The following is a 16,954-nucleotide window of genomic DNA, read 5'->3' as shown; positions in this document are numbered from 1 at the left end:
TAGGTTTCTGACACAGACTTTTTCCTTTGTTTGACTGACTTCGACTATTTGTTTCACTTTGACGGTAAAGACTACTCCCATTATAGAATTAGGGCCAGTTAATAGTCTCTAACCCCACTCAAACTTAATAAAGGTGTTGAAACTTGTACCTTTGTGTCTATGTCCTTACTTGTGATACCATGTGTGCCTCACAGGACCCACCCCTAAAAGGGCCAGGAGGAAAAGACAGACCTTGCAGAGGCGGCCTTCATGGCCTATTTTCTGCAAAGTCGGTCTTTTGTTCTCGGCCTTTAAACATCTGATTAAATAACAAAATAACAATCTTGCACTGTTTCTTCCACTCCTACAAATCAAATGCGAACCATTTCTTGTAGTTTCCCAAAATACCAAGGGTCCAAGAAAACAGCAGTTGTGTGCTATATGAAACACAAGTAAAACATTTGGACATCCTGTATGTGTTCAAGGAATGGATGTAACATACCTGAAAGCTTAAAGAGTTAATCTCAGAAGTAACGCAGGTTCTCTTCACGTGTAGGGCTCTTCTGGAACTTCTGCACCTAAGACAGGAACATAAACATGCTCATCAGCTTCAAATGACAGCGCCAGACTATGAACAGGAAAACAAAAGGAGTGATGCCTGGAAGGTTTTGAATGAATTGTAACCTTTGGCATAGCTCCGATCACTAACAGGGACAATTGAACTGAATTTATGAATCAAGACCCGTCTCAAAGTACTAAATTCCACAAAACAGTGAATTGTTGACTTGGCTGCAAATGAGATTTTAAAATGCCACACTATGAACAGTGCATCCAATGGGAACAGAGACTGAAACAATTGATCATAGTGCATTAACTAAATGCTGGCAAGGCCGGGTGGCTGGTTCCAGGAGAGCTGAACATGTAGGAAGGATGTGGAAGTGCCAATTGGTTCCTGGAAGTTCCCGAAACCTAAAAATCTGCCACGCTCGACTGGGAACCCATAGCATCCCGGCTCAGGTGTCTTCCAGCAAAGAGCAGATGATGACAAATGCAACCTCCTCGGCAAACCCTGTTCAGCCCTGGGTAGGCGCAGGCTCAGAGCTTTTCCTTCCACTAGATAAAAGTCCACAAAGTCTTCAGCACTCCACTATGCAGCAAGCCCTCCCCAGCATCCACAAGACAAGCCTCCCCAATATCAGGAGTAGCCCTGCGATCCTCACCAATAGGGATCGCTGTAGAAGGGGTCCTGTTGACTCCACCAGGCCCTCATCCATTCACAGAGCGCACAACACTCTAGCCACAAACACAAAGGGAACAATTCTGCCCATGCATTGCTCTTCTGTCATTAAACATGCACACAAAATCCACTTCATCTTTGACAGAGAACTGGACATGCTTCTCACCACAGAAACGTTATACACAGACTCCTCCATCCTCAAATAGGACAACACACTGCATAACTACACTCTCTGCCACACTGACAGAACCATTGATAAAGGGAGGGGGATAGTCATCATCCGCAGGAAAAAACTACACCCCCCCACCTTTACAAATGTCCACTACCAGCTGCAAACTGATCAGCATCCAAGTAGAGGTTTCAGTCCACACCTGTACTTTAATCACAACTGATATTTCCGGCCTTGGAACATAACTCTCTCCTATTATACTTACTTATCAACAGAGTTCCATATCCAGTGATAAAGTCAACTGGGAAAAGGTAGCCAGGGGTGACATTTCCCCCAAATTTGTACACCCATGAAAATCAAGCACTTTCCCCAAATATTCTAGGACTAGAGTTTGAATCGAAAGCGTTAACCGTCCTAGAAAATGTGGGGGAAGGTCTATAGGGAAGCAGGGGAAAAAGTCACCTACCAGGCGACTATTTCCCAGGGACATTATCACATGGAACCCCAACAAAGACCATTTCCACAGCAAGGAACACGCCCATTACTCTACCTTACAAAATGGCCTAGAGGTAGGCACAGTCATCTCACTACCTGTCCCTTTGTCGGGCCACAGGATTCTCCCATTACGTTATCAACACCACCCACAAGTATTAAGACCCAGAAAGTGCACAAGTGACTCAGTACCAACAGAAAACTCCTCCCTATCCAATTTAAGTATTCGCTTAAAGCAAACTTAGCAACTCTCGTCCCAGAGTCCAAAACACTCACTCCTCACAGCCCGTGCAAAAAAAAAAACACCAGCGCTCAAACAGAAAGTAAGAAAAGCTGCTGCAGACCATTTGGGATGCACATCTGTAATGGTTGCATGAGCAATTAGATGAATTTTGAGGATAACCAATGTTTTGCACTTATATGAATTTTGACCGTAGCCACTGTATTGCATTTAGCTGAACTTGTGAAGCATAGACACTGTATTGAACGTAGCAAAGTCTCTGAGTGTAGTCACTGGATTGAATCTAGGTGCACTTTGGAGCATAGCCACCATGCTTTAACCCAGCTTTATAGACACCAGATTAAATAGGATATTGCTGCCCTTTAAATTCTGCTTCTGTGCTGAAAGCGTACTACACTCAAGTTTGCAACTGTACTAACCACCCCTGCTCCTCTCCCGCATACCTTCCGAGTACCACACACACCCCAAAGGGCCAGCCACTCCTCACATGAAACACACAACCACACATTCACCACAAGAAACATCCGCAAACAGCCCAGAGACTGGGCCTTACCCCGCCGGACACAAGTCGATGCATACGACAGAAGCATGCTTCGAAAGCAGACACGCACAGGCGCCAGTTCCTCATGGTTCTGCAAGCATCAACAGAAGAGCACAACCTATATCCTATCTCTCACTAACCTACCCTGCCCTCTTATTTACAGAGCCACGTGACCGCCTGGAGACCATGCAATTGGTAATAGTGTGTGGTATAAGTCAACTTAACATAACACAGAGCTGCCTGCAATGCAGCCCAATGTTGAGATATTCCCCAGTGGCCCGAAACATACCAGGGATTTAAAGGTGTGAAACGAGTTGTGCCCTGGGAGGAAAGGTACAGGCTCCATGTAACATGAAACATTTGGATAAAGTACAAGATCGGATCATGCGATTGGTAGCTTTGAAGGAGGTGGGCTGATGACAGTGAATGAAGCTGTGCTGACAAGGGTAGATTACACTGGACGTTCACAACAGTGAATGGAAGGCACTCTGGGGAACATTTGGCAGAGCCAGTGGGGCACCTGTTACCACAAGGGGTAATTTGAAAGGAACAAGCCAATACCCATTTGAATCTAGCGGGGGGCTGTGATTCTAACTGCCCACACCCCCTGTGGAAGAAACCTGTAGGCTCAAGGCAATCTGTGCTCTGAAACTGCACCCCGTTGTGGGTAGCTGGTACGGATGCACTCCCCTCCAGGCATACTGATTGTGTACCACTTTTCAGCTGACAAACAATTTAGGAGGCTGTCAATCAGCCTGCACAGGATCTTTTCTATCAGCATATCAGAAGCCCCCTTTGTGTGTGGGATAGTTTCCGCTTGGCTAGTTTCTGCTCAGCTAAAAGATCAGCGGAGTGGTGAGCTGCTGTTGAAGGTCCATATAAAACTCCCAGAAACAAAGTCCTGAGTACTGTGGCCAGTTTAATATTGATGACCACACTGGCAAAGGTATATAAGACAGAGGCAAGTCGTGATATCAGGGGCCTGGATTGAAGTTAAGAAACTTGCAGAATGCTTACTAGTCCAGGACATAAATGTGAATACACCGTGAAGGACTAGTAGCAACGTCTCCAAGAGGTTGAGAGGAAACCCATTCGGGAGATAACTGACATTATGGATCAACAGCCCCAGTTCCTCATCCAGCTTCAGCAGACCCCTTGGCAAGAGGTGTCGAAAAAGAACTTTTTTCAAACTAGATGAGATCAAATAGTTTTGCTCTGACTTTTAGTTGTCCGTAGACAAACCAAACGATAACGCAATAGAGGATCGACTAGAAGCTCTTGTATACAATCAGCTCTCGGCTGAGCTCACCGAGACGAAGTACACCGCAAGATTAATGGAAAGGGAGAAACAAAATCAAGGGAAATGGAATTTAAAATGTTTGAGATTTAAAAGCGGGAAAGGAGATGTAAACAGATTTCCTGCGAGCCCAAACCAAGAAGGCGAATCTCCAGAAAAGTTAGAAAAACTGGTAAGAGGATTGTATCCTTATTTTCTGAAACGGGAGGAATTGAGCTTCTATCGAATAGGGCACATCGTGGAGCCAGAGTATGGAATGAACCCCCAGCCATAGTTGTAGTTTGCCACTATTTTGTAGGCGAGCAAAACATTTTGGGAAATTTAGATGAGAGTGTAGTAGAGTTACAAAACTACAAGATGCGCATTACATTGCCCAAGTTCTGTTGGTGGTACCACTAATGTGACGCCAGGAGTGTAAAACCCTTACAGAATGGCTGAGAACTCAAAATATTAGATACAGGTGGGAGCTACCCATTTGTTTTAATATTTGAAATTGGAGAAGAATATTATAAGCTCTCAGAGACCCAAATACAATAGGCTGTTCTTCATCTTGGGGTTTGGAATGGAAAGGTCTATGTAGTTCGCCGCTAACTCAGGAAACTTTTTACATTACTGGAGCTTCTGATCAGTCAATGAGAAAGCGTGCAATGGGCTCCAGAAAACCTAAAAAGTTGAACACGCCCCCAAGAAGAGTTGGGCGTCCAGAAGAGAAGTGTCAATGCTAGGCTATCACAATTGAAAGTGGAACTGCAAAAGGGCAAGGGTGACCCCTAATGTTCATAACAATGAAGTGTACATTTTCCCCTTTGTGGAGGTGAGAGATAGTCTTCTTTTGTTGTGTATGGTGCGTGTTTATATCAAATAGTTTGTAAAATTAGTAAACAAATAGGGGTTTTATCACATTCTTTGTAAAACGAGGTCATCTATGCTGTGGTGTTCGTCTTAGTTTGGGGTAATTTCACATGCATAAAAGATTAGGGCTGCGTTTCATGCAGAATGTTAGTGGTTTTGTTCTCTGGAAACTCCTTGATGATTTGATACATGGGGTGGGTCAACCGTGTAATAAATCAGTAAAAAGGTTAAATGCAAAGATTAAGGATAGGGTTTTCTGGTTCGAAGAGGGAATTGTGGGAGGGGCTTCATGGAATATGTAAGCCCGTTTGGTTTCTTAGAAAACAAGTTATGAGTAACAGAATCCAGGTCCGGATGTTTGGGGGCAGGAGGTGCCCTCCCTATTGATCAGTGGGAACTGGATCAGATGCAAGAGTCTTCATGCAATGGCTGAGACCCCTAGAGCTGGGTGGCGAGTTGGCTCATTAAATGTCGAGGATCTCAATAGCCATGTAATGCTCATTAGTGGCCAGGGATTTCCACAGAGAAGTCCCTAATGTCCTGTTCCTTCAAGAGACACATTAAGTAGCTATTCCGGGAAGGATTATTCCGGGGAATGGGTAGAGGAATGTCATTTTGGTCTTCATTTGGTGAAAAAATTAAACAGGGCATTTGACTTTATACAAGTGGGGACCAAAACATATGAGGAGGGGAGGTTATGATGGATAAACTGCCACAGTGAAGGAAGATTAATTGCCCTTTGATCACCGGAATTGTTATCAATTAAATTCAAAATGTCTCTTCCACTGGTGAACTTTGACTTCTAAAAACTATTTCCAAAAAGTGAATTTCCTTTACTATAAAAATTGGCTTTGGGGCACACTAAATCCATGTGGTGACCATGGTTCCCAGAGACCCCGGTTGACCCTTAACATACCCAGTCACCCTACCTTGGCATAAGCCAAAGACTTTTAAATATCCACATTTAAAAAAGCTACTCACCTGACTTGCCCTACCTTTTTTCCCCCTCTCCAGTAAAATAAAGATATATTTGGACTAGGGTGACCAAATGTTCCAGTTTTGCCACGACTGTCCGGGGATCAGACCCTCTGTCCCTTTGTTCTGAGTTTCTTTTTTAATACCAAAACCTTGTCCCGCTTTTTGGGAAAGGGAGGGTCACAGTGCCTGTTTATGCCAGAGAATGGGCTCTAATCCCCTGTCTTCCATGTACCAGCTGTATGCATTAACTGCTTGAGCCACAGGGACAGGCTGAGAAACCAGTAAAAAGCAAGGCATGTAATGTCAGAACAGCAGCCCCTTTGCCATTTATGTGCTTTTAAAAAATTGTTGTGTTCTAGTGTGGATGCGCAACTTTTCACATTGAATCATACCAATCAAATTCATTGCACACAACATTAAAATACATAATTCAATCAGTATTACTTAAAATATATCATGCTTATTATTTACGTGCTTTTATCAACTGTCAAAACCGCACAATTTGTATGCAGATACTGTCGGATGGGGGTGGGTGTGAACTTTGGGAGGGGGAGAAGAGAGGGGTGAGTGGGTTACTCCTTTTAAGTTGTTGGCTGTCCCGTTTTTTTCTTGACAATCTGGTCACCTTAATTTCTATTAATATATTGTCCGGGCATTCCGTTGTCGAATGTTATGAAATTACATTTAACAAACCGCTCTCAACTAGTGAGTGCTGCCTTGGTTGCTTTACCATGCTTACCATTAGGAGAGTTCCATGGATTTGAGAACAACCCCTTGGCCTAGCTGTGGGTACCTCTCACAACTTACACACTGGGGCTGAGAGGACACCCTCCTACCAGTAGGTGACCACAAGGTCGGGAAAGGGGTGATGTAGAAAGGAGCAAAGGTTTTTAATGTTCAAGAGAGGAGTAGTATGGGACACTTCTTGTATTAGTGGTCTCTCACTAAGGCCTACCATCCCTGTCTGTCCAGGACCCTGTGTGCCCTGGAGCAGCACTAACATCAACGTGCCTGTGGACCCCTGCTGCCATCCTCCTGTATCTGCTACAATTGAAACGGATACTGCTGTAACCATAAGCCCTGTTGGTCTAAGAAATGATGAATGGGAAAAATGTTCAAAAGTATCCCCCGATGATGCTAATATGTTGCAAAGCCCCCAGGGTTCCTAGAATCGAAACTTAATCTGATGAAAGCTAACGAAGTCGCTGCCACAACTAGCCCATTTGGGCTACTCTATTTGTCTCCAACTGCACCTTCAAAGATGGCTGCCGCCATAATTGGGGTGGGGGACTGTTTGCCTGGAGGCCTGCCGGATGGCCCTCCTCTGCTTTGCCCGGATTGACCACTCATCATGAACACTGGCCCGACCCTAGAAGCTGGCAGTGAAGCCGGCTCCACAACAAGGCCTACAATCCCTGTATGCCCCCGTCTGTGCCTGGACAGAGCCCTACTCTTGACCCATGGCTCCCACGGCCATGCCTGCTTCAAACCGCCTCAAGTGACCCCATACAAATGGACTGACATGACAGCCTGCAGCATAAAGCAAGGTAATAGCTCTCCTGCCCCTATGCAAGTTACAATGTGCAATGATCCTCCCAACTGTCAGTTTGTTTCCAAGCTACCTACCCCCTTCCTAACCTCTCGTCTCTGTGCCTATATAACAGAATCTCAAACATGCAGCTCACTGGCGCATGCCATCGCCCTCATGGTTCTGCCCACCTGCACGGCCATGCTATATAAGCATGTTCCTGCCTAATTCACCTCTAGCCACTTCATGCCACCTTACTGCAATGACTTACAGCCCTCCATCACCTCCTCTCCACTGTGTACATTTACTCTGGCCATTGCACCTCCACCAGGCCTCAAAGCTAACTACTTCACCAACTCCATGCTCCTACCCCCACACACCTTGGAGTAGCCACCAACTCCAGCCAATTCACAACGAATCACACTCCCCTCCCAGGCCCCCACACAACGCTGCTGCCCCTCTGCTACACACCATCACCATTTCCAACTCCACCACTATCCCCACACCCACCACCTTCCCCCCTCTCTACTCCCACTGATGCTCCCATCTTCTACATGCCCCAAGACACTTCGACAAGACCCAAACAATTCAAGACCTTGCTTAACAAGCCATCACGCTGCTCCATGGAATCACTCTTCATTGCATATTACCTCCACACTGCCAAACTCCACTGCTCACGTCTCCACACCACCCTCACAACTTTACCCTGCCTAGGCCCTCCAAGAGAAGAGCGTCTACACTCGCGCATCCCCACTCTCACCAACTCACCATGCTGTCGCCCGACAGATGCAAATGCCTATGTGCTCGCACATGCCCTCCACCATCTCCACAAACACAGCGCCCACCGCCGCAAAATCTTACTCACCAAGCTTAAACCCCCACCTCATTTGACCACCTATTATGGCATGACCTTGATATACTCACCTATTATATAGCATGACCTTGATATACACACCATCACTGAAACATGGTCAACTCTCACACATACCTCTTAAACCTGCTAAAATAGCCCCTAAGGCGAACACGCCATGAACTGCTCCCTACGCACCTCTCGGAAACTGTCACCAGACTCCCGCCTCCCGACTGGAAATCCAACCCCATCTCCAAGATGTTCCATCCTTCTACTCCCCTTCCAACACTACAGAATCCACAACCACCAACCTATGTGGCCCTAGTACCTAGCACACTAATCCACACCCTCCCCTGCACACAATCCTATCCCTTGTAGCCATCCCGCCTCCCGACTGGAAATCCAACCCCATCTCCAAGATGTTCCATCCTTCTACTCCTCTTCCAACACTACAGAATCCCCAACCACTAACCTATGTGGCCCTAGTACCTAGCACACTAATCCACACCCTCCCCTGCACACAATCCTATCCCTTGTAGCCACATTACCATCCGATAGCCAGAACTGCTCCACCATCCCAGGCCTTACCACACATCCACCAATTACACATATGTGCCTGTGTCTCCCCGCCCTTCACCGGAAACCAGCCACCTTTCCCTACGGACACCTCTCCCACACACACATCTTGGAATCTGTACAAATCCCAACACCCACCACCCACCACACTGCAAGCCAACCACACCTTCCAGCCTTTCCTCACCATCACAACCTCCATCACTGCATCGGCCATCACCCTCTCCTGCCTCTGCATCGAGTCAACCCCATTCCTCTGTGGTCACCACTTCTCTTTTCCCAGCCCCCACCCAGAATCTGCCCCCTCACCCCCAACTTCAAATAAACGACTGGCAGTCATCTGAATTGCATTCTCGACAATGCCAGATCCGTTGCAAATAATGGTCACAATATATACGACATAATCTCATCAGAGTTCCCAGACATCCTCTTCATCATTGAAACCTGGCTCTCACAAGACCTCCGGATGACTGCACATGAGGTCTTCCCACCGGGTTACAAACATATTGTGCAACACAGTGCCAGCAGGGCAGGCGACTTTGCCATCCTTCACAAAGCCTCCCTATCCACCTCGCAATAACAGGTCCGCAACACAGACTATAAATCCCTTTCCTGCTTTCAGGTCTTTTTGTAACAGACTAGGTCGTTCACTCATATGGTTCACCCCAGCCATCAAAAAACGGAAAACCTTGAACCATATCCGGGAGCGTAAATGGCGTGCAGACCCATCGTCATCCAGCAGCCTCCACCTCATTGCTAAAAGAAATGTTTACAGCCACCTGTGCCGATGACCTCGCGAAATCCATTGCTAAATCATTCACTTCAGTACCTTCCCAGCAGAATTTAAGACCTCCTACATCAAGCCTCTCTCAAAAGAGACATCCCTTGACCCTCTTGTCCTGACCAAGTACAGACCCCCCATCTCAAACAAGCGCTATAGAGCTAAATTAGATGACTGAGCGGCATACACACAACTAGGTCTCCTCTCAGAATAAAACAAGATCCTCGACTCCGCACAGTCTGGCTTCAGACATTTACGAGGAACTGAATCATGCCAAGTTTCCATTTGGGATGATCTTAAATGACACTCGGACTCAGAAGGTTGTGCTGCACTAATCCTACTCAACCTCTCGGCAGCATTCGATATCATCAACCATCCACCTTCACCAAGAGACAACACAACCTCGGCATCAGGGATTCATCTCTGAATTGGATATCCTCCCACCTCTCAAAAATCTCAAATAGTACACATGCCTTCTTCCTCCCAGGCTCCCCGCTCAGACGCCCACGGAGTGCCGCAGGCCACCTCTCACTGCTCCTCTTTTACCTCTACCTGAGCTCGCTACCCGCACTCATTCGATCCCACAGTCTATCATGCTACAATTACAGAGACAGTGCCCAAATTATCTTCAAAATCCCAAATAGCCCTGCGTCTATCTCCCTCGATCTCGCAACCTGCCTCTGAGATCAAACGCCAGATGACGGGTTACCACTTCCTACTCAATCCAGGCAAAACAGAGACCCTGCTATCTGGGAAGACCACCATCTTCCCTTAAACCACTCACTGCTGCTCTCCCTAGGCCCACCTTTCCACCTCCAACACAGTAAAAAATCTCAGATGCATTATGGACACTGAATTCCTAGAAAATCACCAACTCTGTGGTAAAACGCTGTTACCTATACATATGCATCTTCCACCACATTTTTTCCTTACCTGACCTTCTTACACAGAGCCTCCACAATCGTTGCCATCATCCTTTCACATCTAGACTATGCGAACGCTCTATACCTAAGGGGCCCCTGCATTGCAACTATGAAAACTCCAATCAGTACAAAACACTGCTCCAAGCTTCCTCTTAGCCCCAAGCCCCAGAGAACACATCTCTTCTGCCCTCCATGTACTTCTCTGGCTTCCAATTCATTAATTCATTCATTTTCGTCATTTGAATCCCCATGGGTATGGTCCCAACATGCTGTAGGTGGAACATGCTTGGAGGGACCAAAGTCCAAAGTATGGGAAATTGGGAGGTGCTATTATGCATGTGTGCATAATGACCATTAACGGTTATGAGGGGTGGCCGGGTCCCTGCTACCCACCCATGTCTAAATGGCACGTGGATGGGTCGAGGGAGGTATACTAGAGAAATAAACTGGTGGGTGTGTGTGCAAAAGGATAGTCACTATCAGTGCAGCTACAGTTCGAATTTTTGCAATGAAAGGGTATCTGCATTCTTATGGTAGACATGTTGTGCGAAGTGTCAATCGAGTTGTGCGTGAAAGCTGATGTTGTGCAGGAGTGCTAATTCCATAGGGTGCGGGAGGAAAAATGTAATGGTTATATTCAAGGGGATGCCTAGAATCTGTACATTCAGCTGGATTCTAAACATCTGATTAGATTAATTAAGGAGGCATCATTGGACAGCAATCCTCCTTTAAGGCGATGTGCATTATTCATCAAGCCTTTTACAAGAAAGGACTGGAATAACTCCAGCATAAATCTACATGCTACAGGCATAACAGAAACCTCAGATCAGGCTTGGCACTTCTTGTCATTCCAGTAACAAAATAAACCTGTATGGGGGGGCAGAGTTCCTACTTCTCGGTCCAAGCACCTACCACCTGAAACTCCCTCCAATTAACCATCCGCTGCATAGAGGACCACCTTGCCTTCAGGAATTCACTCAAAATCTGGCTCTTCCACTCAGCGCCTTGGAACACTTAGTCTAAATCTCACACCCAACTTGAGCGCTAACCGCCACCCAACCTGCCTCACGGGGGAATTTGGGCGCACAAGCAGAGTTCCGGTAGATCATAGCACTCCCTCCCAAGCCTATATGATATGCACTGCATGACTAAAATGAATCGGCTTCAGTCCTTCACCGAACCCTTGTGCGCTGTGCCCCACAGAATACAGCTGAGTCCCATCAACAATTCATTCAAGCTGTACCACAGGTGCACACCTTGGAGATGCACACTATTTGTCTATACCTTGCACTAAACATACATGACCCTCAACCCCCAAGCGATACGACCCATAGAATATAGCAGAGTCCCATGCAAAATTCGGTCCAGCTATTGTCATAGCTGGACTCTGACGATTTGACACAGCATCCATCCTCACGCCTTTGTAGTATGGGCTGCTGTTGGAGACCTAGCCATCATCTACCTACCTTTTACCTGGCTATAAATGCATACATGCATGTTACCACTCATCTCATTACATTTCTACACAGACTACTGTCTTCTGAAGGGCGTTTGTCCTCACAGTGCTTCAAGGCCATACCAATGGCAGCAAGTGCTATACAAATACCACCTAAAATACCATGCTGCAGCTCCTATGCTGAGGAAGGAACGGTAGTGAGAGGTGCTTGTTTATTTCTAAGAACATGTCCAAGTCTTATGGAATCTTGCAATTGAAGGAACAGAAGCTGTGTTTTTGCGATGACCAGCAGTTGAGAGAAATGATGTGTGATTTTCAGGATATTTTAGTGGCATCCCAATAAGAGGGGTGGCTGGGATAATGCTGGTGGCCATGCTAACCTAAGGAGACAGTGAAGCTTTCCCCATCTGGACAATGACACATACCAGCACTACTGTGAGGATTTGTGGGGCTACAGACAGCCTCTGTGGGTGAAGCCACCAAGGCTCATCCAATAGAACCTGGCTGTGTGGGTCTCTAGGGCCTTGTACTGTGTTTGGGACTTCCACTCCCATGATGCCCAGAGGCAACATGCATAACGCACGTTCCGCCGGGTCCCGATCAGCCCGCTTCTGCTCGTGCTGTGTGCTGATGGTTTTACCTTCACAGCACAGGCAGCAAGCAGAGCGGAGGTGGGGGCGCTATTTCCAGCAAACTGGGTGCGTTCAGGAGTGAAGACTACAGAGCCGAGCGAGTGCAGTCGAGAGCCTGGAGGGTACCGCGCAGGGCATTCAGCCCATTCCGTGAGGATGCCATTAACAGAAGGATTCTCGTAGGCAGCACCACTTGCCGGGAAGCCTTGCGAGGCTCCATGAGCCTCAGATAAGTACAATTTGAGTAATGTGCATGATTGACTCCCAGTATGAATGTGTTTAACTTGCTAAACAAACGCTCTGTGAAGTAACAGAGCATCTCAAAATGCTAGTGAGATCCATTGGGCAATCCTGTGGTGTGCAAACCGCATATGCCATTTCATTTGGTTGTGGCTTCGATCACAGTCTCCTATGAATTCATAGTTTGTGACTACCATTTGTTTTCCACTTCAGGAACTTTTGTTTCATTCCATGTATTGTTCAATTTCATCATGTTTTCATTTAATGTGGAGTTATTGTGAAGGTCAGGAAATACTAGGCGGTAATGACTCAGTACAAGATGAAGGGTGGGTTATGAACACACTAGAGTGCAGAGGTGTAGGCAATTGGCCAGGACAGGAATTGTTCAAGCACTAACTAAGGGTGTGCTGGGCTATACAGTATCAGGACATAGGTATGTGGCGCATTGCAAGATTTACCCCAACTCCCCTTACCTATCCACATGTGTTACCCTAACCCTGTTCCTACTCCCGCCCCCCCTTATGTATCCACAGCCTCTCCCCTAACCCTCTTCCCCCACATTAGCTGCCTCGTGGTAACCTGCAACTTAAAATCACGGACCGTTGTCAACCAAGGTGGGAGGGTCGTACTCTGTGGTTAGGGAGGGGGTGTGGATACCGCTCAGGGCGCGACAACCACCTCCCTGCTGACCAATAAGCTTGTCAGAATATGCCAACAAAAGCAAAGACAGACTATGGCAATCAGGTGGGCTAGACTAAAAGGCAAAAGGAAGGAGAGCGCCTGAGGTAGGGGGCTAGGTAGGAAGAGTCTAGGTGTAGGGCCTGAAGCAGGAGGGACTCAGGCCAGCCTGGACTTAAAACACTACACAACTCCTGTTCGTGTGCAGCAGGTGAATTGATAGCATGCTATAGGCATTGGCGACATGGGCAGAGGAACGAAAGATGACAGAACAGTTGTTTCAGATGGTTTCATGTGGCACCTCTGGTAATTACGGGATGGGGAGCGACCTTGTTTGTGCTCTGAGGAAAAGACGCACTGAAGTCCAAGACTTTCAAACAAGAGCAGCAGTGTGAGGGTTGAACAGGAGCAGGCTCGTTGAAAATTCAGCACATCACAGTTACTAATTGGCCAACTGGGAGCGATTTCCAGCTTTGGTTACAAGACTATTTTCTTTAGGTTATGTTTTACACTAGCATTTTCTGCAGCACGGAGGATAAATGAGTACCCAGTTCTACAATAGAAAGACATCGTGGCCCCGTTCATGGAGTGCTTCAAAGCTCATGAGGGATTTAGAAGACTGAGTGTAATGATGTCAAAGACGGATCAAGGTTGGGCAGGTGAGGATTTGTGTAACACCGTTTTATGCACTGTGTATTTTTTGCATTGACGTACTGCTTGAAAATCTGTGGACATTCTGGAAATTCTGACTGACACAGGTTCTAAATATCCCAGCATCCCGTCACAGCACAGGTGCACATCAATACGTGGTTGTCGTTCGTATATATGCGTATTCTCTTACTACAAAAAATAATCTATTATATGCAAGCCTTGGAAAGATTGGAATACTGTTTTTTCTCTATTTACTTCATCACTGCACACGAGGCAGCGTGAGGCTCGCAAAGTCCACGCGATGACGTCATCGCCCAATGATGACATCACGTGTTCGTGGATTACCCACGTTTTTTTCGAATCTAATATGAAAAGATGTAGATGGCAAATTGAACCGGTTTTGTTCCCGTGTCAGAGACCGATATTATGAAGAAGATTAGCTAAACCCTGCAAGAGTTTTGTTGTGACTGGGAATGTACAAAGAGAATAAAACAATTCGCAGAGGGGCCAAATGTCTAAATTAGCCTCCATTGTTTCAGAATCTTCTGATTAACAGCATTGGCAGAGACTTTACAAACCTTTATGGTTCATTTACAAACACATGTATACCTTTCTATTAGGTCTGGTTACCAGAACTATTGCTGCAACTGTTAACCGTTATGCATTAAGCATTTTAGAAGAATTACATATGTTTCGTTAGATTCTTGAGATCACTAGACAACATATGTATCATTTTTGTTTGTGTAATCAGCCCTGATGATGGACTCTGTGTCCAAAATGCCCTGGCCATAGATTCTGCGACTCGAGTAATGGTGAAAGAACACCACCAACAAAGACATTGCCTATGAAAATGAAGTATCCAGGATTTGCTTGTTAATATTTTTCACTGCAGTAATATATACTACAGGGGTGTTACCAATGCTGGTGGTGCTCCACCAGCTCTCATACAAAATTTGAATTGCACTTCGAACATATTTTAACGTTGTGTTTTCCTATAGGGAGCTCAATGGTGTGATGACTAAGCTCATTGGAGCGCCCTTCGAACCAATGTGCCAGGCTCCACTCAAGTTTCTCTTGTGGAAGACTGCTTTCCTCGTCGCTATCACCTTGGCTAGGGCGGTCGGGATATTCAGGCCCTGTCTTGCAAGCAGCCTTGTTTTGCCATGCTGTAAAGGTTGTACTGCGTACACACCACACTCCCTTTGCCAAATGTACTGTCAGACTTTGACCTCAACAAACCTTTGTTGCCCGTCTTCCTTCCCAATCTGTCACCGAGAGGGCCTTAGATTTGCTGAATGTTGCTCATGCCTTGGAACGTACAAGGGATTTTTGGATGACTCCGTTCGTCAACTTTGGACCTGTAAATCAGGGAAAGGCCTTGTCTTTCCATCTCCAGGTGGCTCTCTGGCTGCATCATGCCATCCATCAGAGCCATCGCAGCTATGACTGAGTTTGCTCTTGTGTGCCCCTGCTCAACATCTGCAGGGCTGCTATGTGGTTGCCAGCACACACTCATGAGGTTCTACTTCGTCTACAGGGATTCCAGGGAGGAGTTCCGAGTTGGCCAAGCAGTGCTACGCAACCCGTTTTTTTGAGGTGAGCCTTACAGAGGTGAGTTTCTGTTGAGCCTTGCCACCTACAGTGGTTGAGGCCAGACTTGGATGGAAACGCAAACGCTTGCATCACATATAGACAGGCTTCAAAGGTGAGCTGGGACGTATTTGGACGCAGTTGTGAATATTGGTGGGCGTCAGATGTGGAGGGGATTGCGAGTGTCGGCCAATGCCGGATCTAGATGGAAATACAGAGTTGTTCACGCGCCACACCTAGAAAGAACGTGGAAATTTAGAACATGGCCTCTAGACAGAGATGCCAATAACCAACCCACTAACAATTTCAACCATCTGCTTACACCTCTCAAACTAACCAAACACAACCACAACCCTATAGCACAACAAACCGCACAAACTTCACTACACTGCAACAACAAAACAATCCACAGATAGGACTCGCACAACAGCTACCACCGACCGGAAATTTCTCCACTTCGAAATTTGGCATGCACGTAGATCTGACCACGATCTGCCGTTTTAAAAATGTTTTTTTTTTCCAAAGTCGATTTGGCCAATTGAGATATTTAAGTTTTAAGACTGATCTATATTTCAGGCATGCGCACAATGTAAATTGTCTATACAAACTGTACATGTAGGAGATTCACATTTCAATCAAGTACTCAGCTATACGAGTGAAAAAAATCACATCATACAGTTTTCATACGAATACAAGACATACAGGAGATGTAAATTGTGTAAATGTGTGAAATGTAAAACTCATACGCATCCCAACGTATAAAACATTGCATCCAAGTCAGACCTCACTTTAATACGAGTTCATAAATATGAGGGCATATAGGACACGCGCATTTATAAGACTTTACCACACTCACATCCAGACACTTGTATACCTTACACCACACACACTGATATGACGTACACCATTCACCTGACATTCATATGCCACACACTCATGCCACACTCTCAGATACCAAACACTTATATGCCATAAACCCATATGCCATACACTTGTAGTGAAACATCATATACCCATACACTCTACACAATACACTCCTATGCCATACACACAGCATACAGTTGCATGCTGTACCCAGGGGAGGAGTGAGAGAACGGGGGGCCTTAGCAAAGGGTCTTGGGGAGCAAAAGGACGGGGGATGAGCGGGAGAAAGAGAAAGTGAGAAAGAAGCGAGAGGGAGCAAGAGATGAGAGCAAGAGAGATAGAAAGCAAAAGTGTGAGTGAGCAGGAGTGTATGTTAGATTGGCATGCGATATGCCAGGTGCA

General features: G+C 46.2%; 1 protein-coding gene across 6 annotated transcripts in view; it reads right to left on the bottom strand.

The window, feature by feature from the left end:
* Positions 1-16,954, bottom strand: part of SEMA4D (semaphorin 4D) — a 974,222-nt gene that overhangs the window by 578,637 nt on the left and 378,631 nt on the right. For all 6 annotated transcript variants that reach the window (XR_011280337.1, XM_069625652.1, XM_069625653.1 and 3 more), the window contains exon 3: positions 482-557. The gene's annotated coding sequence lies outside the window, so the exon portion shown is untranslated. The remainder of the gene's footprint in view (positions 1-481; positions 558-16,954) is intronic.

The sequence above is a fragment of the Ambystoma mexicanum genome, chromosome 6p, assembly GCF_040938575.1.
Source record: "Ambystoma mexicanum isolate Mex_15411 chromosome 6p, UKY_AmexF1_1, whole genome shotgun sequence".
NCBI lineage: Eukaryota > Metazoa > Chordata > Amphibia > Caudata > Ambystomatidae > Ambystoma > Ambystoma mexicanum.
This window is presented reverse-complemented; position numbering and strand designations above follow the sequence as displayed.